Source organism: Monodon monoceros, unplaced genomic scaffold (genome assembly GCF_005190385.1).
Source record: "Monodon monoceros isolate NGI ecotype Baffin Bay Population unplaced genomic scaffold, NGI_Narwhal_1 Super_Scaffold_15, whole genome shotgun sequence".
Classification (NCBI taxonomy): Eukaryota; Metazoa; Chordata; class Mammalia; order Artiodactyla; family Monodontidae; genus Monodon; species Monodon monoceros.
This window is the reverse complement of record NW_021703771.1, coordinates 71,766,868-71,793,410: the sequence shown is the minus strand read 5'-3', so window position 1 is coordinate 71,793,410 and position 26,543 is coordinate 71,766,868. Positions and strand designations below refer to the sequence as shown.

Sequence of the window (26,543 nt, the reverse complement as noted above, 5' to 3'; positions counted from 1 at the left end):
TGTGGGAAGCCTCTAGCTGATGGCTTCCCCCAGGATTCTAACTCACTTTGCCTTTTGGACAGGCTACAGGGTGCACGCAGATTATAGAAAACTTAGAGCCTAGCACTAGTGGCATAAATGACATTTCTCAAACCCCCTCCCCATCCAGGACTCGCTGGCTCTGGGTCTCCAGCATCTACCTGCCCTCGCCGCCTGGGAGGGAGCAGCTGCGGAGAAGGGCAAGGGTGCCAGGTACAGGGGAAAGCACCCATTCACAGCGCTGCCCAGGGTCCAGGTGCAGCAAGTGGAATACCGAGACTTCCCTGAAGCCCTTGCAAGACAACCTGTGCACCTGCATTCCGAAGGGAAGAAAAGCAAACAGTTCAAGGCCACTTCCTCGAATCAGGCATTTATCGACAGAATTGTAACCCCACTGGGGATGTTTCCTAGGCTGATGACTTGTTGCAGGCAAGGAGCCACACCTGAGGAGACAAAGGGCAGTTTCGTTGCTTCCCGCTAGTCCAGGGGTGATCTGGTTCTGAGCACATCTGGAGGGTCATTGTCAGCACCACTGACCACCTATAAGGTTTGGATCATCTCGGGTTTGCAAGGTGCTCTGTGGCCACTCTGTAGGGACCTACATCCAGGTTTAGTGAGCCCTTCCAGACCATTATAGATCATGGTAGATGTGATTCCCCTCTCTGGGCTCCTGTTGATTTAAGTAGACCTTTTAGAGCCTGGCATAGAGCCTATGATTGATGGAATTCACATATCATTTGCCTTTGTTGCTCTGCCCTGATTGAGCCACGTCCTCAGTGACTGAGCTCCCGTGAGACTCAACATTTGAGCAGAATGTCCTTCACAGCTCTCTTCCAGGTGCAGAGACTTCTAGAGGCTGTGTCTGAGTCGTACAGCCCATAGGCCAACACGCTCAGAAGTGATGGAAGGCCGAGTATTGCTAATATCTGTAATAATGTCCATGCACCAAAGAAAATCCAGTTTCTGTGGAAGGTTGTATTAGTCCATATCCCAGGATGAAGCAGGGTTGGGGCCTGGGGGAGATGGGTGTCACCCTCTGCCAGTGGTGGGTGACAGGCAAGCTCAGAACTCAAGGCAGGGTGTGGTTTAAAACCTTGAAAAAAAATGAATTGGATAAGCATTCACATTGGATGGCTTAGTTATATAGCTTCCCAAGGCAGGAAATAAGACTAAACTATGTCTTCCAGCTGCATGATTCTATGAAAAGATCAACACAGAAGACAGTTCTGTCTACTTTCTAATCTCAAGTAACACTTAAAAACACTTCATTAAGTACATTTTACAAAGGTATTTCCTTCCTGTTCCATATTGTTTCTTTCTTTCTTTCTTTCTTTTTTCTGCCTGATCTTGCTACCAGTGTTAAAGATGCCAGCTGCTCTTTTTCAGGAGGAACTTAACTAAATTCTTTTAAATCTTAGTATCTATTTTTCTTGGTTCTAAACTTTTCTTCCTTGCCATGTCTGGATTTTTCGGTTCTTTTCCTTATACCGAGCGTTCAAATGCCTCCAGGAGACCAGCAATAACAAAGATAACAATAACTACCTTATGCCCCAAGCTGTGGCTTTCTTAACCTCAGCCCTTATTTCTGGCTTTCATTTGATTTCAAAGAGCGTTTCACTACTTAATAGATCAGTCACATCTTGCCTGTCCCTCCATCTCTCTTGGTTTTCTCCTGAGAGCTGGCTTTGCTTAGCATTCTTGGAGAAAGCTTGGTCTGCTTCATCAGATGGGTGAATGGCTCTCACAAGGTGGAGGCACTGAGGATGGACAGATGGGAGGAAGTAATTTCCGTTACTCACATTAGATTGAACCACGTGAAACTGCCAATACTGGACCATTTTTTGACCTATAAACATAACTTCATAAGTTTAAACTAATGTAGGAGTTTCGGGCTCATATTTATGCGGTGAATCGGTTTTCCTATAAATTCTATTCAGCCAGAGAGAATCAGATGGTCTTGCTCACTGAAGGCTCCCTTCATGCTGAATTCCACGTTTTTCTGAAGATGATAATAGCTAGCATTTATTGGACAGTCCTGCATCTTCTCATGTGATCCTTACATCAATTCAGTGAGGTAGGATATATGACTCCCATTTTACAGATCTGAACACTGAGGCTCAGAGAGGCTGCGTGAAGGCAGGTCTGCCTCACTCTACCCCCATGCACTTTTCCCTCTACCACACAGCCTCATCTTTGCATTAACCTCTCTTCTTTTTTTGGCCGTGCCTCACAGCTTGCGGGATTTCACTTCCCTGACGAGGGACTGAACCCAGGCCCGGCAGTGAAAGCACCGAGTCCTAACCACAGGACCATCAGAATTCCCCAACCTCTCACCTTTTTAAAGCTCTTCCTGATATTATTCCTTTTGAAGTGATTTTGCCTAAAACAAATATGGGCAAGTTTTCCACCACCTGATCTTCATTGGGCTGTAATTGTTCAAGATATGATGGTGATGCCTCCCTGTTGATAGGGAAACTGTAGGAACAGTGCCACTTATTTACCAATCTCTGGTCCCTCATTTCCTCAAGTATTGATAGAAATACTTTGGCATTATAATTTTTTGAAGTTGTAGGCAGACGACCGATTTGTATGTGTTACAAACAAACTGGGAACCCAGAGCATGAATGTATCATGTTTATAGATGCCATCAAATAAAATCTAAGAAATTAGATTAATCTGACACATACTTAATGAAGTACATAATCATTATTATGTTTCATGGTAATTAGGCACAAATGGGACGCGTTCCACGTAAATAATTGTAATTGGTTTGACTGTGCATAGATTTTTAGGTTTTTATTTTCTGATCACATGTAGTTTTGTAAGATCTATAAAGGGTGTCAGTGTGGACCTGTGTTCCCAGATTCCATCTGTCATCACCACCACCACCACCACCATCATCAGGTGTGCTGACCAGTACAGGTGTGGGTCTTGCACCCCTTCCCTCAATAGTTAGGATTTCCTTGTCCCCTCCTTCCCCAACCCTAGCCTAGGATAATTGCTTCTTGGGTTGTAGGAATGCCCCTTGTACCTCTCCCCCTGCTGTGCTTCTCCCAGACTCACACCCTGAAGCGTTCCTACAGCAGTTGCTAGAGCTGTACTTTTCTGTCTCCTCGGGTGTCCTGGATGCTGAAGGCTTGAAGTGACTGATCTCTGGGCTTCACTGCTGTGGATGAGAGTGAGGCTGGGTTTAATGTGAAAGAGGATGAGACAGACGCAGGAAGGGGAAAGAAAGTTTTAGGCCTGGGCTGCTGACTGAGTGTGGGATTTCCATGTTGCCAGTGACCCTATTCATATATGGTTGAAACCAAGGGGAATTTATTGGATCCCATAACTGAAATATCAGGGGTGGATTCCAGGGCTGAGGAATATCTTTAGGGATCTGTGTTTCTCTTTCCCTAAGCTTTGCTTTTCTCTGTGTTGATTTAATCTTAGGCAGGCATATCTTCGTGGTGGGAAGATGGCCACCAGCAGCTCCAGGATTAAATCAACCATCTCAGAAACAGGAGGAAAAAAGCACCTCTTTTTTCAGTAGTTCCAGCAAAATTCCTGAGATCAACTGTGATTTGCCTGGCCCTTACCTGAACTAAGCAGAGTGGCCGTGGGCATGTGATGCTCTCGTGAATGGCTAGGCCTCCATCACAGGAGAAACTTTAGATCTGGAGGTGGAGTCAATCCCACTAGACCACGTAGACAGCTAGTGGGCAATAGTGGGCTGCAAAGGAAAATTGGATGCTGTTATCAGAAAAGGGATTACAGAGTCGGGCAGATTATAGAAATTACAGATGTCCACTCTAGCTGGTGAAACAGAGGGCAGAGAGAGCACAGGTAAAATGGCCTGAGCCCCCATATCTCAGAGAGTTGGCTCAGAGAAGAGGAAGTATGAGGATTAAGGTAAGTAGAAGAAATGGGAGTAGATATGATCTCAGTGACCTATTCTACCTATTAAGTAGGTCTTTCAAGGCCTTAAAATGAACAAAAGTTTTACTTTTCTGTCCTTTAAAACATCTCCCTCCACTGCATGCTGTTATTTGAAATGTCTTTAATCATGGACAACCCTTTATTCTAAAAACAGGGAAAACAGATTTAAGCGCAAATGCCCTGGGAAAGGCAATACAGAGGTATGAATGTGTTGCAGCCAAGGTAGAAATGAAAATATCTTATCATGTCTTGTTTTGATAAGGAAAGAGAATGAAAAAGAACAGGGAAAGAAATGCCGTTAGAAGAGAAAAGAAAGAAGAATTGTAGATGATTAAAGAGAGAAGACAGTCAAAACTCACTTCCCAAATTTATCAATGTCAACTCAGTTGATCCAACACAAGTGGTGGCCACAAGACTGAACTTAGTGGAAGTTCTATAATAGCATGTTTTTACTATTGATCTCTTTGCTTTTAAAGCTTCTTACTTTATTGAATGAGAATGGAACTTTCCAAATTTAGTATTTGCTCTTAGTTGGGAAGTCTCTATAGCCTGGACAATCTTGGCCCAGTTAGGTCATAATTCAAACTAGTGAGAAGAATGCAAGATAAAACATGTCACCGGAGAAATTCACTGGCGCTCAGTCATATCCAGAGCCTTGGCATGCCTTAGTAAAGTTCAGCTTTTCTCCCCCTTCTCTGATATAATCTGCGTTTTGCTAAACAGGACTTAAACAAACTTGAACTTTATTCCAGAAAAGTAAAGAGAAAGCTTTGATACCCTTGAAGGCCCTTACATTTCAGAAATTCAGGTTTATTCAATATTTAAAAGACACTGAAAACTGGTACACTGTGCTCCCCTCAGTGTGACACCATCTTAATTGTACTTTCAGTGAACGAATGAGTGTTTGGGAGGCTGATCCTCCCAGTGACCTGGCTCCCAGACCTGACCACATGGGTTAGACCATCACTTTAAGATATTCTGAAGATTTCCCAGTAGGGGTTAGTAATGTGAGGACCACAGTCCACAGTAATGTGACACCACAGTCCAAGCGTTTTTATGATATTCACTCTTGCACGTGAGAAATATTTCAAAGAACTTCAGCATGGGCCCAATGATATTCTAAAACCACCAATAAAGAGAATCAACACTACAAAATGTTGTCCTAATTATCCTGGGCTTTTATCAAAAATACTAATATTCTGGTCAAGTAAAATGACAGGAAAATGTCAGGAATGGTAGGGGGTAGGATTGTGTAAAGAAAAAGGTAGTCTGGAAGACAAGATGCCTTTTCATCTCTTTGGTACAACATATTGAAATCTATAATAATAATTTTTAATTTAATTCCCAATTCTTAACTTGGAGAGAGAAGGGAAATTCTTACCATATGTTTGGGCATCAAAGACAAAAAGCTAAGGGTGTTGGTTGTAATCATAGATAAAAATGAACATGCACTGAAACTTAGACTTTCCTCACAGAATTCATGATTATTATTTGCATTCACAGTTGCTATACAACACATGTATGCGGGCAGGATAGAAATCAAATCACCCTCTGGTTATATATTAAAGGAAGTAGCATCTCCAACTCCTATTTCCCCATGTACAATACTCATTACGCTTCTTTCTAGGTTCCTATTTTCAGTTGTTCTCGGAATCCAATGGCTTTATCAGTAACAATTATCTATGTCTCTGAGGCTAATCAGCTTAAAAAGAAACATTTGCCTGAAAGCCTCCTCTTTAAGTTTACTCTGGATAATGGCAAAGGCTACCATTGGCTACTGTGAGGACCTCCATGGGGGCCCCATCCAGACAGATGCATCAGACAGGCCTGGAGACTCCTGTGGAGGGGGGCCCCTCCCTCTAACCATCTCACTGCCTTTTACCCTCAAATCAACAGGAAAGGAAGACAGCAACAAAAATCAGGTTAAGGGCTCTAAGCCTGAGACTGTGAGGCATCTGAAATCAGGTAGGATTGGGTAGGACCACACCTTTACACACGGATGGCCAGATGGCTGTGTTTGCACGTTAGTCATCCATCATAGGGCTGCCCTGCCACTTACTCCACCTTCCTGGGTCAACACCAGCGGTTCCCTCCCTCCTCCTTCCCTGCCTGCTATTAGCTCAAAGCATAACATGCTTCTCAAATTATGGATTATATCAGGTGACCTGACATAATTAACCCAAATAATCCATTGAAACTGACCTAGTATCTGTTTGTTTTGCACAGTAAAATGGAAAAGTTGCACACTGTGGGAGATTTGGCCACTTCCAGTTAACTGCCTCTCTGCTACCCTAAAGGCTGGAAGGTGAAATCTCTGAGAAATTTCTCTGGTCTTTGTTAGGCAGCCAGGTTTGGATGTAAATGATCTGGGCAACATGCATGTTGGCATTTAGAAGCATAGACTCTGGGGCCAGGTGCTGAGAACCAGGTGAGAAATGATAATCTGATTGCTACCAGGACATTTTTCTGATGGTTCGACCAGGTGTGTGTGTGTGTGTGTGTGTGTGTGTGTGTGTGTGTTTATCCTGTGTATGTCTGTGTCAGCTCTAGGATTGGCGTGGAATTTGCCGAGAGGTAGGAAATTACAGAACTAAACTATCATCCTTGAGGTTGGGGAAAGGTGCATGAGGCACACACCCGTGGCAGGTAAGAAATAAAGCGGTGGGGGGATTTTTCTAAGCTGGGAGGTTGTTCTTGTTTCATGTGAAGATGAATATGTAGTTCAATCCCTTCCCATGGTTTTTGTATTTTTAATTATACTGAGTTTTAAATAGTCAATTTAAAGACACCTGTGTGTTGCTTCTTTTTACACCTCTAACCTAGGAGACTGTGTTTCTGGGACTGGGACAGGCTCAAGCATGACTCCCATGATCCTCTGCTGCAGGGATGCTCATCTCACAGGCACATCCCAGGGCTGCCCTGTCACTTAATCAGCTTTCTCAAAGTGATTGAAAAGCACACTTGACACACGTGCCCTCTTCAGAGATCAAGTTATAATTAAATCCAGGAAAACTCTCTGACAGCTGGAGCCCGGGTTTTGAGTTTGGTATGTGTTCTTGCAAAAGCCCACAGCTATAGCTGATGTGTCGCTGCCACATGCCCGGTGTGGGTGACCCTGGAATGTTTGTTCTGCCTACAGTCTATTTTGCTTGGGGAAAATGAAAGCCCACTAGTAAAGTAAATTTGCTTTGAATACAGATTTAATCATTTTCTCACAAAACTGAAGCTCTCCGTGTTCCAGACAGGACAAAAGGTTAGTTTGATATTGTGCCAACAAACAAGGAACCATAACTAAGTAGTTGAGAATAGGTAAACACAAATGGCTTGGGAGAGGGGGAAGTGTCTGGTGGGATGCCAGCGTGGGGACCAGATTTAACAGCTTCATCAAAGGGAATGTGTTAAATGCTCATTAACTGAATTTACAAATGATCCCCAACTGGGGGGTGTTGCAAACAACAGAGGAATAAACACACACACACACACACACACACACACAAATTACACGCACACGTGCATACAAAGCAGGAAATGAAGGAGCCTTCTGCTTGGAAAATAAATCCAAGATAAAATAGTTTTAAATATAGACATTCAAAGAAAGCATTAGCATAGATTTCATACAGGATTAAGGGAACAACTTGTCAATAGTAAGCTGCTGTCTCTGGTGAAGGTTATTGGGCCACTGCAAAGGGTAGGAGGGGAGACCGTGCCCATGGTGGCAGGGGGCGTGCACATCCCCAAAGGAGCCTGGAAAAGATCTGAAACACGCTCAGAAGGAAAGCAGGGGCCACTGGACACCAACGGAGGCAGAGTAGAATGCTTGATGGTAACAGGCCACCAGATTCTAAATATTTGTTCCTGAAATCCCTAATTTTCTAGGGCTTCAGGAGCCATTGACCCAGGCCACACTGTGGGTCTTGGTGGTGGAGGAAGGGCCACAGTGGATCACACTGGCACCCCACCATCACCCTACAGATGCTTAAGAAGCCATTAGGAACAGACTTCTTAGGGGATTGTTTTGAGTGTTGCAGAGGCATCTTGAGGAAAATAAAGTGCATTCTAGATCTTCAGCCGCATCCTGATGGCATCAGAGACTCAGGGTGAGGACAGCACCTCTACTCGCGCCCCAGCCCTGAAATCTGACCCTCTAGGCTTCCCCTGCTGACTCCTGGGGCAGCACGTGGAGGGAAGGCAGGGTGGGTCAGCAGACTGGCCGATGGGACACCTGGGCTGCAGTTCTGCTTCTGCTGCTAAATATTTGTGTGACTGGGGGCAAGTCTCTGGACCTCTCTCTCCGGGTCTTAGTTTCCTAATAAGATCAGATTTTCTTACTGGAGAATCCATGAATTAGCTTCAGGGAGATCTCAACTCCCTTGTTCGTAAACATTTTATGTGAATGTGCATATGTGCTTTTTTAAAGAGAAAGAACACATCCTTTAGGAAAGAATCATGTTTTAAAAGATGTTCATGATGTAAGAAAGTTAACAACCACTGACTATCACTGGATTATTCCTAAATTTAGCTGGCGCTAAACTTCAATCCTTACCCCATACAATCCCTTCCATCTCTAACCCATATAAACAACCAGAGGTTCAGGTAACACAGCAAGAATCTGAGGCACCTGCCTATCATAGGTCACCAAACCTATAATCCAGACATCTTAGGTGTGTTTGGACTGAAAACCATTGGAGCCTCTTGGCTCAATTGGTTAGAACATAGGAAAAGTAAGTTCAGGGTTGCAGGTGTGATTCATGCTTAGACCGTTTCTTCACTTGAAAAGTAGAGAAAGGGGGAAATACTTCTACCAGAATTACCATAGGAAGCCCTACTCAGGCATCTTGGAACTTAAGGAAAATAGTGGAAAAGAGAAAAATATATAGCGTCTCATGGCTTTTTGAAAAACAAATGTAATGTCATACCATGTCCTCAGCCAAACCTTGTCAGGGGTCCTCTGGCTACCACCCTGTGAAATGGCTTTTCTTGGGCCCGCAAACACCCAGAGGCCACAATGTAAAGTAATACAAACATGGTAGGGCGCTAGGTGCTTATCTCCTTTAGCCCATGTCACAACTGTAGCAGGTGGATAGTGTTAGCTTCATCCTCATTTTCCAGGTAAAAAAGGGGACTTTGGAAACGGGGAGGCAACTTTTCTAAGGCCGCAGATGGCAGGTGTTGGAGGCTGGATTCAAATGCAGGCAGTCCCACTTCAGACCTGACCTACTGGTTCAACAACTGTGTGGGATCCCCATGAGGGCGTGAGGGGAGAGGTGAGAAGGGCTGGAGCGGGAGAAGGAGGTGGCATCACGTATGTTCCGGTGCGCGTATGTTCCTGCTCCTGTGGGCACCCCATAAGTACAGTATGGATTGGGTACAGAGCTGCTTGAATTTTACCTCCTAACTACTTCCTTAGACAATTACTCCAGCATATTATGTTTCAAGGCCAAACAAGTCAATCTCTCCCTCTCCCTCCCTGTGTCCTTACCCCTTTTTCTCATCCTCTCTTATTCTCTAACCAAAAGACCCTATATTCTTTTTTTTAAAAAAAAACACCTTTTATTTCTATATCTGTAAAAGATGCTAAGTGACCTGAGTTCTTTTTGTTTGTTTGGCCTCACCATACGGCTTGCAGCATCTTAGTTCCCTGACCAGGGATCGAACCCATGCCCCCTGCAGTGGAAGCGCGGAGTCCTAACTGCTGGACTGCCAGGGAATTCCTGACCCTATATTCTTGAAGTTCTGTTGCTTAAAAAGTCTGTGAGGGACTTCCCTGGTGGCGCAATAGTTAAGAATCCGCCTGCCAATGCAGCGCACACGGGTTCGAGCCCTGGTCCGGGAAGATCCCACATGCCGCGGAGCAACTAAGCCCGTGCACCACAACTACTGAGCCTGCACTCTAGAGACTGTGAGCCACAACTACTGAGCCTGAGTGCCACAGCTGCTGAAGCCCGCGCGCCTAGAGCCCGTACTCTGCAACAAGAGAAGCCACCACAATGAGAAGCCCGCGCGTTGCAATTTGGAGTAGCCCCCACTTGCCGCAGCTAGAGAAAGCTGGTGTGCAGCAACGAAGACCCAACGCAGCCAAAAATAAATAAATCTATTTAAAAAAAAAGTCTGTGAGAATATAAATTCAGAATAATGGCTACGTTTGTAGGTGAGGGAGGGCATGTGAGAGGTGAGAAGTACAGAGTGCCTTTAGATGTATAAGTTTTATGCCTTCTTAAGCTGGACCATGGGTATGGACTTAATGGTTTGTATGTTTTCATCTGAAAAATGTGAATATTATTAAATACTAAACAATCTTTTTCACAGTCAGCCTGAAAAAAGATTTACTTGGCCTTAAAAATGTTCATACCACTTGACTGAGCAGCTCCATTTCTGGGAATCTATTGTGAGGAAATAATCTGAAATGAGGGCAAAGATTTATATGCCAAAGGTTCATCACAACGTTATTTCTAATTTAAAAATCTTGAAATAATTTAAAAAGCCTAACAAAGAAGAATGATTGGGCAAATTATGCTGCATCTGTGAGCTGGAATATTATATATACTTCAAAAAAAAGATGCTTACGAAGTGTTTTTAACGGTATAAGGAAACACATTTGATGAAATTTTAAGTGGAAAATCAGAATATGAAATCACGCATAAAATAAGATTTCAGAGCTCTGGAAGAGACTGAAAGAAAAAGACTTGAAAGAACAAGGCAAATAGTGGGCACCTTTGTGTTGTACAACTGTGGCCCTTTGGACTTGTTTTTAAGTTCTAATTTTATGCAACTGAGTATAAATTACTTTTATTTCATTTTTTTTTTGGCCACACTGCACAGCCTGTGGGATCTCAGTTCCCCGACCAGGGACTGAACATGGGCCACAGCAGTGAAAGCACAGAGTCCTAACCACTAGGCCACCAGGGAACTCCCAGTATGTATTACTTTTATAAAATGGAAAAAATAAAACTAAAAAATTATCTGCTTATTGGTTCTTGTCATCAAAAATCTTCTGGTATGTTCCTGTATTGGCAATTGGGATGACTTTTGTTCCTTAGCCTAGATAATGTGTTCCTGCTGACAGAATAACTCACAGGGTTATGGACGGGCCTTCTGGAGTTCCTGGTCCCCAAACAATTCAGTGTCTCCTGTTTTGTGTCATCTATTCCAAGACTAGATGGAGATGAGGAAAGCCCAGTAGGAGACCCAGGTAGATACACATGCTTCTGACCAAGTAGGGAAGAACTATGGTCATGTGAGGTAAGGGTGTGAGGTTTCTCTGGCGTGTACACACACACACACACACACACACACACAGACACACACACACACACACACACACACACACACACACCCTCGCCTCCCCACAGTGTCCCTGCCCACATTCCACCTGGCCTGCGTGCCACAGGAGGAAGGTATGTGGCAGGAGTCCAGGGCCTCTGAGGCAGCTGTCTCAGGGCCCAGGTGGCCGCAGGGCAGCAGTCACAGCTGGCAGGTGGAGAGTGGGCGCGGGAGGGAGTGCAAGCTGCTCTGGGATCCTCTCTTCTTCATGGTCCCCTCCTCCTTCTTCAGTTCAGTCATTCACCCCAGAGGAAAGTGTCTGGCTAGTTTAACCAGCTGCGGACGGCTCAGAATAAGGAAGAAATAAACCTGGGCTTAGCTGCAATCAAACGATAAGCCTTGTGGAGTGGAGTCCCCAGAGAGAGTTGCGAAGCAGCTGGTTGAATCTCTTCAGGTTTCCTTCCAGGGATACGTGAGTGTCCTTCCCTGGCCCCTGGATACATCTCTAGGTGTGTCCTCACCGCAGAGAAATGAGCTATGCTTAGAAGCAGAGGCTGCAGCTGGGGAGAGGGCTGGACATATTATAGATGGAGGAGAGGGCAAAAATGCAAAAGGCACCACCTGGGACTCCTTACCACAATCTTGATCAGATGTTAAAAAGATATATATTATGTATATTTATTATATATATAATATATTTATATACTTTATTTATCTTATTTAATTTTTGGCCGTGTGGAATCTTAGTTCCCTGACCAGGGATCGAACCCGTGCCCCTTGCAGTGGAAGCGCAGAGTCCTAACCACTGGACCGCCAGGGAATTCCTCAACATACTTTAAATACATATTTACATTTATTTAAACTATAAATGCTTTAAAGATGTTTGATATATATTTACATATTTTTAGAATATATTTAAAGATGTTTTTATATGTATCTGTTTGATATGTGTATAGATACATGCTTTTTAATCATCATAATATCAGGCTGAGGTTAATAAGCAAAATTTATTAAGTCAAGTAGTACTCAAGGCCTTACTCCCCTTCTTCCCCTCCACACAGAGTTCCCTTCTTCACCTGCTCCTTCCCTGACATAACCACTCTTAGCTCTTTTGGTTATTTTATTTGTTTGTTGCTGGCATTGTCATCTTTCTAAATTATGTGCCTATCCTGCTAGTTCTTAGATTCTTTTCCCCCGCTACAGACGTACAGATATTATCTATTGACTTCCTAATATGAAAGACGATTTAACATTCCATCCTGCCTCCTTCCCCTACCCCTCCTTATTTTCCCTTTTTTTATCCTCCCAGTGTAATGATTGTGTTACCTCAGGTCCTCTGAGAAGCAGAAAACAAGGCAGAATTAGAAATGAACGCGATAAAGCGGTGGTTCCAGGGCAGAGCTGACACCATGAAGGGGAGGGCAAGGAAGGAAGTTTGGGGAGGAGGATACTTGGACTGCAGGGTAGTTCCGAGAAATTCAAGGCCAGGCTGATGATGAGACCCAGACTGAAGACTCCCCAGTGAAGAAGTCTTGCACTGGGCAGCAATGGCTGGCCCTTGTGCCCCTGCTGTGCTCCGTCACTGGCTGGGAACCCAGGAGATCAAGCCTTCCCTGGAGACAACAGTGGGTCCCCAAGGGGGGGATATACCCCTGAAGCAGGTTGTCCTTTGATAGGAAGTCTGAGTGGTCCACATCCATGGCCACCTCATTTATATTCTAATGTGTGGTTTTGTTAATGTTCAGTGCTTCTACTATTGTGACTGAATGAATGTTGTTCATAGCTGTGTCATATTGTATACTATAACCGTATCTCTTTATTTTTCCTTTCTTGGGGTTTTCTTCTTTATTACTTTTCTATCTATTTGTCCATTATTCTGCTCCAAATCTTCTGACAGTGTATAAAACACCCTGCAGTATGATGGAGCCCGTTGGTATATCAGTCAGTTCTATTCCTCTATTTTTTTGATCTATTCTGTCTGGAGCCCCATTCTGGGTTGGTTGTGCTTTGCTTATTCCCTCATTTCGGTGGAGCAAGTCTTCTAAGAGCTTGTTGAGAAGGGATGTAAGTGATGTAACTATTTTTATTTATTTATTTGCTTGTGCCCAGTCTTAGTTGCAGCAGGCGGGCTCCTTAGTTGCACTTCCAGGGCTCCTTAGTTGTGGCATGTGAACTCTTAGTTGCGGCATGCATGTGGGATCTAGTTCCCTGACCAGGGATTGAACCCAGGTACTCTGCATTGAGAACGCAAGATCTTATCCACTGCAGCACCAGGGAAGTCCTGATGTAACTATTTTGACCCCTTATATGCTATAAGTCCACCCCACACTTGACCATTTCTAGGTTAGAAGTCATTTGTACCTCGGAATTTGGAAATTACTGTTCTTGGCTTTTAGGGTTACTGTTGAGCAGTCAATGCCATTCAGATTCCAGATGGTTTATGTGACCTTCTTTTTGCTTTCTGGCAGCCTTTAGGGTCTTCTGTTTATCCCTAGTGTTCTGAAATTTCACAACGATGTGCCTTATTCTCTATGTTGGGTGCTAGGTGGGTCTTTCTAATCAGGAAACTCCTTTTACTTCCGGGAAATTTTTGTTTATTATTTCATTGATTTCTTCCATTTTGTTTTTTCAGCTCTCTCTTTCCAGAACTTATTATTTGGATACTTGACCTATTGGACTGACCATCTAATTTCCTTAGACTCTGTCCCATTTCCTATCTAGTTCTGTCAAATTTCCTAAACTTTATCTTCGAAGTCTCTTAAAAATTCTTTCTGTTTTCAGAATATTCTTTTTTTTTTAAATTGCATTTGTTTTTCTTCCTCTTGCCTCACTGAGCATACTCAGTGTGTATATACATGTATGTATACACATAAACAAAAATACAGGAGAACAAATCCATACTTTTATTTAGTCACTTTTCAATAAGTTTAAATCTTCGAAGGGTACAGCATCACATGGATTCTGTGTCCAATGGCCTTAGGAGGAAGGTTGCTTTGGAATTTGGCACCGACGGTGCCGCTGGTTCCATGAGCTTGAGTTATCTTTCCCCAGACTACTCTGGTTTTGTTGGGTTTTCCCACCAGGAGTTACTGGGTTCTGGGAATTCCCTGGTGGTCCAGTGGTTAGGACTCTGTGCTTTCACTGCTGAGGGCCCAGGTTCAGTCCCTGGTCTGGGAACTAAGATCTTGCAAGCCATGGGGCACGGCCGAAAAAGAAGTTACTATGTTCTTTGCTTTGTACACAAAAGCACATCTCTTGGCTAGACAGAACTTAGTTTCATCTCGAGCATATACACCTTCAATTTTCAGAAAAGCTGTGTGCTCCCTCTGGTTCCAGGGACCCCGCTTCTAGCCAGCAAAAAAGGCCTTGGACCATAGCCTTCCAGATATATGTCGTTTTAGAAGTCCTGTTCCCAGCAGGCCTCCACAGGCTCCAAGATGGCTGAAAGAGCCTCAGTGTGTATTTTCAATGCAATTCTGTCCCTCAGATTGTCTCTGCTACCTTTGAGTTCATTTTCCCCACCCATCTGTTTAGCTGTCTTTCACGTCCACAGCTTTCTCCTGTTATCTGATGATTCTTTGTTTATACTTAAGACTGAGGCACCAGAAATCAGATTGGAAGCACTGCATTGTGGGGCTTCCTTTCCCAGAACCTTCTTAGGGTTCTCGGTTCCAATACGCTTGTTCCTGTGGGTGTTCTCCACACCCCACACCCCATGTAATTAATTTTCAGTTGCCTCCGTTATATTCTACATCAGTTGCTACTGTTTCCCTCAATCTGTGTTCAATCTTCCCAACTTGTGTTGGCATTTCTCATTTCTGTTATCCACCCCCCACCCCGCATCATTGCTGTTCTTGTGGTTTTATTTTATTTCCCTCCTTATTTCAACTTTACTGCGATTTGAGGAGGGAGTGGCGACAAAGAACGTATGTTAATGCAATGTAGTATGTATAATGAGACATCATGCTTCTCCTATGTCTTATTATCACACTTTCAACACGCTCCATATCAACAGTCTATCTCAAAAATGGTTGAAAAGGTATCTCTTTTGTAGAATGTGCTCAGAGGAAACAACTGCCCATCAAATTTTCTTATCCCAAGATACCCTTCTTCTGTGACACTCTTTTGATCTATTTCTTCATTAAGGTAATAAAAGGTTACCATTTACTGAGGACCTACTGTGTGTACTTTACACTCAATATGTCTCATTTCATCTTCACAGAATCCCTGCAAGGTAGGCATTATTATACCCATTTTACAGACAAGGACTGTGGCTCAGAAACTTTTCCCAGGAAACTCAGCTGACAAGATGTGGAGCCTAGATTCAAGGAGGCATCAGTCTAACTTCCAAGCTGACTGCTCTTTCCAGGGCACTTTGCTGCCCATCCCCAGGGGTTGTTCAGTGCTTGGTGACAGCTGTGACAGCAGGAGTAACACACCAGGAGCTCTTTGATAGAATATAATTTCCATGCAGGTAGAGCCCTCACCTGCCTTGTCTACATCCATCTCCCAAGCACAAGAATAATACCTGATGCATTGAAAACACACAATCAATATTTTTTAAATAAACCAATGAATGAATGGATGAACATGATATCCTTTAATTCTCAGAGCAACGCAGTCATAACTCTTACATTACCCTTTCATAAAAGGTTAGAAAACAAGTTTCAGAAACTTGGGATTTCTGTTTCCTGGGGATCTGCCCTTTCTAGGAAGTGTTGTTTTTATGTAATCTGAGGAATAACCCATGCTAAGGTGTCAGCTAGGACCTGAGAGGATAGCTGAGTTGGCTTGGCTTCATGAGTTCAGAATTATTCATCATTGGAGAAGGTGTAGAGGAAAGGGAACCCTTCTACACTGTTGGTGGGAATGTAAATTGGTGCAGCCACTATGGAAAACATTATGGAGGTTCCTCAAAAAACTAAAAATAGAATTACCATATGATCCATCAATCCCACTCCTGGGCATATATCCAGACAAAAATATAATTCAAAAGATACATGCACCCCTATGTTCATAGCAGCACTATTCACAATAGCCAAGACGTGGAAGCAACCTAAATGTCCATTGACAGATGAATGGATAAAGAAGATGTGGTACATATATAGAACGGAATACTACTCAGCCATTAAAAAAGAATGAAATAATGCCATTGGCAGCAACATGGATGGACCTAGAGATTATCATACTGAGTGAAGTAAGTCAAAAAGAGAAAGACAAATACCATATGATATCACTTATATATGAAATCTAAAGTATGACACAAATGAACTTACCTACAAAACAGAAACAGATTCACAGACATAGAGAACAGACCTGTGGTTGCCAAGAGGGGGTGGGTGGGGGAGGGATGGACTGGGAGGTTGGGATTAGCAGACGCAAACTATTATATATAGAATGGATAAACAACAAGGTCCTACTGAGTAGCACGGGGAACTATATTCAATATCCTGTGATAAACCATTATGGAAAAGAATATGAAAAAGAATGTAAATATGTGTATAACTGAACCGCTTGCTATACAGCAGAAATTAACACAACAGTCTAAATCGATTATACTTGAATAAAATAAATTAAAAAAACAGAATTATTCAGCATTCATTCAACAAAATACTAGTGACTGTTCATTATGTGCTGGACTGGGAGACTGAAATTCATTACATCTCATCTTAGCTTCACAATAATCTTGCTAGGTAGCTAGTCGTTCTAAAACCAGACTCTTAAATATCCATTTGCCAACGAAGAGTTCGCTTAAAATTCAAACTCTGTTTGAGAATCTGGACTTCATTTTAGTGTCCTGTGTTTTCTTGGCATTTTGGAGCAGTTTGATGGTTTTAAACAATTAGTTCCGGGGCTTCCCTGGTGGCGCAGTGGTTGAGAGTCCGCCTGCTGATGCAGGGGACACGGGTTCGTGCCCCGGTCCGGGAAGATCCCACACGCCGCGGAGCGGCTGGGCCCGTGAGCGCCATGGCCGCTGAGCCTGCGCGTCCGGAGCCTGTGCTCCGCGACGGGAGAGGCCACAACAGTGAGAGGCCCGCGTACCACAAAAAAAAAAAGAAAATTAGTTCCTTGAAGGGCACATCTAACTTAATTTTGTATTTCTGTTAGGTATTGCTTGAACTTGCACGATTTTTTTAAAAAGATGGGATTGTTTTGGACACTTGAAAGTGCCTTTTGACCTATTTTTGAATAGTTAAGCTCTTTTAAGTCAGTTTATGTAAAAAGCCTTTTATTCAGAATTTAAATTAAATTAAAACTTAATTTAATTTAATGATGTTTATTTCCAGGACACCTGAATGGTTGTAAAAATGCTCCGTAGGGGACTGATGTTACATAAGATATTCTCCTGCCAGGCTGTAATGAGTAAAAAATGAAGACAGACACCTAGGCAACCCACTTACTACCCCATTCCTCTTTTCCTCCTTCCTCTCCCACCACTGCTGTCCAAGGAGGAGGTGGGGCTCCTCCTGGCTCCCTATTTTTGCCAAATGCTATGTTTCCTGATCTCTTGAGTCAAAGGAAAGAACTCAGGTGGGTCACTGAGTGGATGTACTGGAGGCAGGTAAAACTTCTGGTAACTTCTCCAGCAAGCTTACCTCCCTATTCATCCAAAAACTATGCCCTAAAACATCAGTGGGGCATGTGAAAGGCTTAAAATAGGAATGACTAAAACAGCTAGAGAGATAGATAACTTTGTAGCATTTGCAGTTACTTTATTAATTGTAGAAATGCTTATAATAATCCAAACAGGTAGCAAAAGGGAGAATTACATTCTTTCTGCCTGCCTAACACATCCTTGGATCAGAATTTGTGAAATTTGTTAACTAGTTGAATGTGTCCCTATTTTTTTTTTGTCCCTATTTTTGATAGGAGAAAATGGAATCAAATTGCTCAGAGCAATTTGAGGGAGAGGTAAGAGCTCAGCGTTAGGCGTATGAGTAATGGAATGACTTTAGAACATGCACCTGTCAAACTCAATGCTCACAAACTGTATACTTTGTTACTTTTTTAATAGGTCAAAAATAGATGATTCTTTAAAAAAAAAAAAAGACAGCACAACTGTATCTATTTTCATATTTGGGAAACTACTGGGGTGTCAACCTAATTTCAGAAAGAATTTTTTTTAGAATTCCCTGGACATCATCTGGAATAAAGATGATGTCCTTCCGACACTGCAGTGCTAGGTGGGTGGCTAAGCTCATCTGACCCTCAACCCCTGTGGGTCCCCAGAGATTCTGATGAGTGTCCCTGAGGCTGACTTACTGGTCTGGGCATGATGAACTAAATGTCCTTCCATGCTATAAAATTCTACCATTCTAACTTTTCAGGCATTAAAATTATATTTTGAAAAGCATATCCATAGGGATGGTCATCACCAAAGTGGACTTCACGATGTTGCTGACCGTGACGGCTGAATCGGCCACCTGATTGTGCGAGAAGCCACATGAGCTGCAGGTACATTCTTTTTTAAAAACATTTATTTATTTATTTTTGGCTGCTTTGGGTCTTCGTTGTTGAGTCTCTGTTGCTGCATGCGGGCTTTCTCTAGTTGCGGCGAGCGGGGTCTACTCTGTGTTGCAGTGCGTGGGCTTCGCAATTGTGGTGGCTTCTCTTGTTGTGGAGCACGGGCTGTAGGCACGCGGGCTTCAGTAGTTGTGGCACGAGGGCTCAGTAGTTGTGGCACACGGGCTCTAGAGCGCAGGCTCAGTAGTTGTGGTGCATGGGCTTAGTTGCTCTTCAGCACGTGGGATCTTCCTGGACCAGGGCTTGAACCCGTGTCCCCTGTATTGGCAGGCGGATTCTTAACCACTGCGCCAACAGGGAAGCCCCTGCAGGTACATTCTTGCGTGAAGTGTGCAGGCTCTGGGACCAGACTGCCTGGGCTCGAGCAGTGGCCCCCATACATCCCAGTGTGTTGTCTTTCCTTAACAGTAAAATAAGGATTGTATGTACCCACCTCACAGGGTTGTTGTGAGGATAAAATGAGCTAATATGGGTCAAGAGCTAAGAACAGTGCCTGGCACCTGGTAAGTGGTACATTAAATGTTAGTTAGGAATGTATTTCTCTCATTTTAATTTACGTGAACTATTTGAAATTACACAAGGTGCTTTTTAGTTACCGATGCACAGGAGTGCATTCGTAGGTATGGTAAATGGACAGTTGCTCCTTTTATTGGGACTGATATATATACACTAATATGTATAAAGTGGATAACTAATAAGAACCTGCTGTATAAAAAAATAAAAACAAAGACACCCACAATTGCCCCTTTTAGAATCCCAGAATGCAATTTCCCAGCAATGCAAGTGCGCATCTCTTCCTTTCACTTTGCAGCCACCTCTACCAAACAGCTTTCTCCTCAGCCCCTTGCTCATTTCTTTGCACGTACATACAATTTTCCTTCTTCCTCCATCATAGCCGACTTAATTCTACTTTGGGAAATTTTTTTCCCAATACTTAACTCACAAATCCCCTGAACCCTCTTCTTCTTTTCTCTCACACTTTCAAGTTTATTTCATTTCACTTCCCACAAGTGATGTGGGAAGTGGCTGGTAAAAGCTAGAATCAGGCTATTGACAGTCTGCATCAAAATGAAGGGGGGAAGTTGCAAAAGGAGAGTGTCCAAGGCTGGAAGGAAGGGGCCCAGAGTCCTCCTGGTTTCAAAGTTCTATGTCTGCCATCTCAGATTTAGATCCATATTTTATGACCACTTACCTTCTACCTCATATGGGTTAAGCACTAGACTAGAGCTTTTAGATGGATTATCATTTGATGCTCATGGTAACTCCTTGAAGTTAGGTATTACCCCCAGCTTACAGATGAAGAAAAGCAAAAATAGAGAGGTAAATAACTTACCCAAGACCACATAACTGGAAAGTAGAGAACTAGAGTTAGAACCCATACATTCTTATTCCAAGCTCCATTCTCTTCCCACTATTCATAATGCCTCCCTTACATAACCGTAGAAGTAAAATAATAATGGTCAAATTTCATCAATATCATGCCCTTGAAACTACAAGTTCCATTCAGAATTCCATAGAAGTTTCTATATAGCTCTTCATCCTCCTCTAAATAAATGAACTTTTTATCCAGCGCTCACTGCATCCATCCATCCATTCATCCATCTATCCTTTTATTAATTATTTACTATTAATATATTCCAGCATTGTAATAAGTCCTGAAGAAATCCCTATCTTTAAGGAGTTCTCAGTCTAGGGAAGGGGACCACGTGTAAATAAAAATTTACAATATAATGTGGTGAATGTTAATACATAGTGGTACTTATAAGGTTTTAGAGAAATGCAGGAGAGGTGGGGAGGGGAATTTCTAACTTTTCCTAGGGGCAACTTTTAAAACTAGGATCTCTGGTACTTTAGAAGGTCAGGGAAGGAATCACTTGAACTTGTGCAAAGTTTTCTCAGAAGAGTTTATGTCCAAGGGAGGAGAGAAGTGAGAGTTTGACTGGGGCATCACAGAAGAGTTTTAACTGTGTTAGTGTTTGAGCTGATCAAGAGTTTGCCAGGAACCAGAAGAGGAAGAGGATATTCCAGGCAAAAGCAACTACAAATGGAAAAGTACATGCAAATAATTTGCTAGGACTCCTACCTAGAGTACCATTCAAAGGAGTAACAGGAGACTAAGCATCTAGGATAGGTGGTTAGGGTTTGGATAAAGAAAGGAATGGTATGCAAGGCCAATAATTAATTCTCAAGGATACTAAAAATGCTCTCAAAAGCATTATTACAGTTCATTGTAAAATTGATTCTTCAATGCCATTAAACAAAATGATAGATGTTCTTTCTGTCCATTTCCAGAAAGTTGCAACAAATTCTCTGTATTTTGGGATAAATTTGCATTCAGGAGTTGAGCTGGGAGCCTAACCTTGTTTCTGGGGGATAATGTGTTCTGAATTCCAAACAATGGTTTACAAAACTCTGGAGAGCCATGAGGCTGTGACTTGGCATATAGTGGCACAGCCTTAGAGACAGGCCTGATGTTCAAACACAGGGCAGGGAAAGAGGATATGGCCCCAAATGAAGACTTGCTTGTTACTCTAAAAGGGGCAAGAGAGCTTTCTGGAGGTGAATTTTACTTGAGGTAATAGAGGTTAAATTTCTTTTCTTTTTTTTGGCTGTGCTGTGAGGCTTTTTGGATCTTAGGTCTTAGGTCCCCGACCAGGGATTAAAGTAAAGCCGAGTCCTCGGTAGCGAAAGCGTGGAGTCCTAATCACTGAACCACCAGTGAACTCCCTAGAAGTTAAATTTCTGACATGGGTTTCACCCTGAAGTCTCTGCAACACTACTTTTATTTTCTTCCCGAACTTCTGGGGTTGAGATTAAGTAAGTTAGTGAAATTAAGATACATATAAATATAGCTGTATCTCTATATAAATATCTATATCTGTATACTCATCTGCCAGAGAGGAAGCTGGTCTGAACTGGAACCGTTTCTATAGATTTCAAGGCTCATTCGCCAGTCTCCTCAGCTAGGACAGAAGCCATGTTTCTAAGCCTGAGAATTCCCCCTTCTGTCTGAGTTGATCAATACATCTTTTTGCATCCTCCGGCACAAAAACCCAAATGTGCTTCCTTTTCTAAAAGGGAGCCTCTGTCTCGCTGGGATTAAGAGAGCATAGTCCCATGACACAGTCTGCACTCAATTTTTGGCATCTGAAAAACCTTCCCCCTTTCAAGAACTGTGGGCAACCAGTCAAGAGGGAACAGTACATTGGCATTTGGACTGAAAATCTTACCTGCCAACTGGGCTGCTCTTAATGTATTTTTTCTGAAACTGGGGGAAGCACATGTAACAGGGACAGGCTTTGTGCTATCGGAACATTTTTGATGAGCACATCTGCACTGAGTTGAAGGGGAAGCCGGCCAGCTGTGTTTGTTCACTTTCTCCTGTACCAGCTTTCCTCGGACTCTTGAACACTCTCGTAGGGCAACTGTTACCTCTCAAGACTCATATTTCATTTCTTTACTTTATTAATACCACAACCGCGGAATCACACATTTTATACGTAGTTGCTCTGACTGACACTCTAGCACGTTTCTCTCAATTACTCGTCACCTTCTATGCTTTAGTTCTGGTGTCAATCTTGCCAAGAAGGTGAGTGGAAATTGACCCAAAGAGAGTTTCACTAGCTTCATATGTTCAGACTGATACTTCTTCCAGGGTTCCCTTCCACAACGCTCTTTTCATTCAACACGTATTTATTGGGTATCAGCTGTACCAGGCACTGTCCTCAGCTTCTCAGAGAAAAGGGTGAGCAGAATAGGCTTCTGGAAGTAACCCAAGAGGCCTCCACTCACCAAAGCCCAGTCCAGACCCGGAGAAGGAGCCAGAAGGGCCTCCGGAGCCTGGCTGGGGCAGGGGATTATGGGGGTGGAGCAGCGGAGGGGAACTCAGCATCCATGCCTCAAGCTGTGGGGTACTCAGACCCTTGTTCATAACCACTGTTGCCTTCTTTTTCCTTTAATCATTTTTGATGAACAAATCTAATCTCCTTTTTAATTTAGAAGAAAAAGAACCTCACATACTATAACAGAAATTTTTCAACAGATAAAGAAGGAAAAAAGTTGTTCAGCCGGCTGAGAAGAAGACTTCAGTAGGATATTAAATGCTAAATAGTTAATCAGATGGTCCCGGTCCCCTGAGGCTTGGAATATGAAGTTCAGAGTTCCATCCTTCATTCCTGGCATATGTGGAAATATTTTTAAATAATTTCATAGATAAGCTGAGGGTGGAAAAGCTCTCGCTTTTTAACAGTAAAAACTTTTCTTGGCTTCCAGAATCGTTTTAGAGTCTGGGGGGGGAGAATTTTATATAAATATCTACATAATTTTTGAATATATCTTATATAAATGATAAGTCACAAAAACGCAAAACCTGGCAGAGAAATTTCTGGACAGTGGAGGCTTCTTAGCCTCTTGGAATTCTGATCGATTCACTGGTGGCACTGAAAAGCCCACAGACTGACGGTTACTTTATACCTGTTAGCTGTAACAGTCCCCTCCCGAATATTCCTGCCCAAAGGTCAGAAGGACATTTCCTTACAGAAAAGCAGTCTTAAAGTTTGAAAACACACAGCCTACATACCCTGCCGTCTAGGTCCTCCATGAAGGGAGCTGCCGTGTTGCTATCAGGCCATACGTTCGAATGTTCTCCAACTTCCTTTCTGACTCAGATCGAATGAATTCGCAGCGCTGATGTAAGGCTCTTAATGGCAATCTGTTTTCAATTCAGGGCAGATGTGGGACACTCTTGCAGCTCTAGGGATTATCAACTTTAAAACAAATCGCCTTCAGGATGATAAGTCAAGAGGCAGTAACTGCTTCCTGAGGCCTCCTTGGGGTTCCTTCCAAATGCTTAACATATAACACAAGAACTATGGCTCAAAAGCGGGTTTTGCTCCTGAGGTTCCCAGGCTTGAGAACGAGGCTTGCAAATACTCCTCAGAAACAGAGCTTGTAAATACATCTCAGAGCGAATTCAGATATTTTAGTAACATGCCAAAGTGATCAAAATGTTCCTGCCCCCCGTCCCCCACCAATCTGTCTTAGCACTATGTTTAGTCCATGGAGTAGAGCTTTTCCACAAATTGAAATTGAATTGTTCTGGTTCAGAGTTTTCTTGGCTCAAAGGAAGGAAGGGGAGGATTATTCCAAGACTTCCACAGAGAAACATCCAGAAATCAATTTAACATGATAAGTTTAATGTTCTAGAATTAGTGTTCCCGTGGCATGAACTGCCTACAACTCGGAGCACCCTCTGTTCGGAGACCACTCCATAGGGTTGGCTCATTCGCCAGGATTTAAGACTCAAAAAAACCCATAGCGGGTGCTTAGTATAGTTTAACCCCATTTAATAAACCTGAAAAGAGGTTTAAAAAAAAACTACTAACTTGCAAAAAATCTGAAGGAAAAATTTTAAGATTTTTAAACAAAACTTTCCCCATAAAGCACCCACAGATAAGTTTAGGTATAAGTAACACTAGTGAAGAGTCAGAAAATAGTCACAGTACATTATATATTTAGAAAACACAGTCTATTCTTTAAAATTAATGAGTGTGACATAATGAAGCTACGTGGCAAAGCATTAAGTCACCCACCAATGAACACTATAGCTACAGTTTCTCTTACCTTCATGGGGAGACAGAGATTAAACTTCCACTAGCTTACACATGTGCTAAATAACCATGAAGCAGCATTACACGAGGGTGTTAAGAATTCTGGATGGGACATAAAGGGACCTGTCCCCAGGTTTCTTTAACTCAGTGGCTGTGGACAAGCCACTGCCCAGGCCACAGTTCCATTGGTAAAGTGGCTGAATTAGGTGGTCTCTAAAATCCAAACCTCACGTATCAGTTATGATGCATTCATCAAGACTTGGTAGAGAACAGAGGGTAAAGGGCTTTTCTTTCTTTTGTTTTCAAGAATAATCACTAAATGCCACTAGGTGGACATCTCAGACAAAATTTTTTTCCACCTTGAAGCATATATTTATAAGTGTGGCCACAAGGCAGGTTTTAGCTGAAAAGTTGGATCTGAAGGGTAAAGAAAGCTACTACCTTATCCAAATCAGACACCTAGATTTTTTATTTATTTACTTTTTTGGTTTTATGGGCTTCTGGGGAAACAGTTAGCTAAGGCATACTCCAGAATTGTCATCCTGCTTATGGGCATCAGTAATGTACTCACTTAGCAAATTTATTAGGATTAGTTAATTTTTTTTTTAATTAAATGAGGTAAGGAAAGTCAGACGTTGTCAGTGAGCAGTGGGTAGTTTTGATAGGTAGGGTTAAGGTGGGGGATACCTGGTATGGAGGATGGAGAGTGTGATGTGGTGAAAAAAGCATGGAATTATGAGTCTAGTTCCAGGGCTACTACTTCTACTACTTAGCTTTGAGGCCTTGGCCACCTGACTTCTGTTTTCTAGGTGTCCACTTCCTCATCTCTACAAGGAAGGCATTGGTCTCTCCATCCTCTTAGTTGCCCAATAATCAAAAAAGAAATTCTACCCCATAGGATGTAGCTTTTATTTTAGAGTTTGACTCTCAGAAGCACTGAAGCCAAGACTATAAACTCAGTGTACATCTGATAACAACTGGAGATCAGGCAGATCTGCAGTTAACCTGTGATATGATCTTTTTTGCAACTGTGGGAGATCCTCACTCACCTGCAGAAAAGAGCTCAGATATACCAGTAAAGTCCTGTTACATAACATCATAATAATAAACATTTCCTTTCCACAAACTTATTTACATTCTCAGCTATAATTTGATAATATATGAACATTTAAAAAACCATGTGTAACACTGGCATTGTGGGTTGAACTGTGTGTGCCACCTCCCAAATTCATAAGGTGAGGCCTAACCCCAGTCCCTCAGAATATGATCTTCTTTGGAGATAGGGTCTTTACAGAGGTAACTTAATCAAATCATTGGAGTGGGCATGAATTCAATGTGACTGGTGTCCTTATAAAATGGGGAAACCTGGACACAGAGACATGCTTAGGGAGAATGCCATGGGAACAAGAAGACAGCAATCTACAAGCCAAGGAGAGAGGTCTGGAACGGAGCCTTTCTTCACAGCCCTCAGAAGGAACCAACCCTGCCAACATCTTGTTTCTGGACTTCTGGCCTCCAGAACTATGAGACAATAAATTGCTGTTGTTTAAACCACCCAATCTGTGGTACTACTATGTTACAGCAGACCAAGCAGACTAACAACTGGCACCCTCTGAACAATGACTGTGCATTATCTTGCATCCTACTATGCGCCAAACACTCACAAAAACAAATCAAGGTACTCTAGGGTTTAAGACTGTGAGAGCTGGAAGAAACGAGCATTGAGACTGGGTTGACAGTGGACAAAAGCCATCAGCAGCATTATTTTTGTAGTTTTTTTTTTTTTTTTTGGTACGCGGGCCTCTCACTGCCGTGGCCTCCCCCGTTGCGGAGCACAGGCTCCGGACGCGCAGGCTCAGCGGCCACGGCTCACGGGCCCAGCCGCTCCGCGGCACGTGGGATCTTCCCGGACCGGGGCACGAACCCGCGTCCCCTGCATCGGCAGGCGGACTCTCGACCACCGCATCACCAGGGAAGCCCTTATTTTTGTAGTTTTAAAGATGTCTTCTCGCCCCCTCCATTCCAACACACAATGTAACACGACTGATTCAACAAAGCACACAAAATACAAAAAAATATAAAAACCTAAAGAAGCCCAGTGCTGGGGAGGGTACACACCTGGGAACACCCATGGCTCTGTTTTTATTCAAGGTACTGTGTGCTGGCTCAGCACAGGAGTTGGGGTCACCTCTGTTACGCTCAGCACAGGAG

General features: G+C 42.9%; 1 pseudogene; it reads right to left on the bottom strand.

The window, feature by feature from the left end:
- Nucleotides 1–12,980: 12,980 nt before the first annotated feature.
- The window catches only part of LOC114895914, a 67,698-nt pseudogene continuing 54,135 nt past the window's right edge, over nucleotides 12,981–26,543 (bottom strand).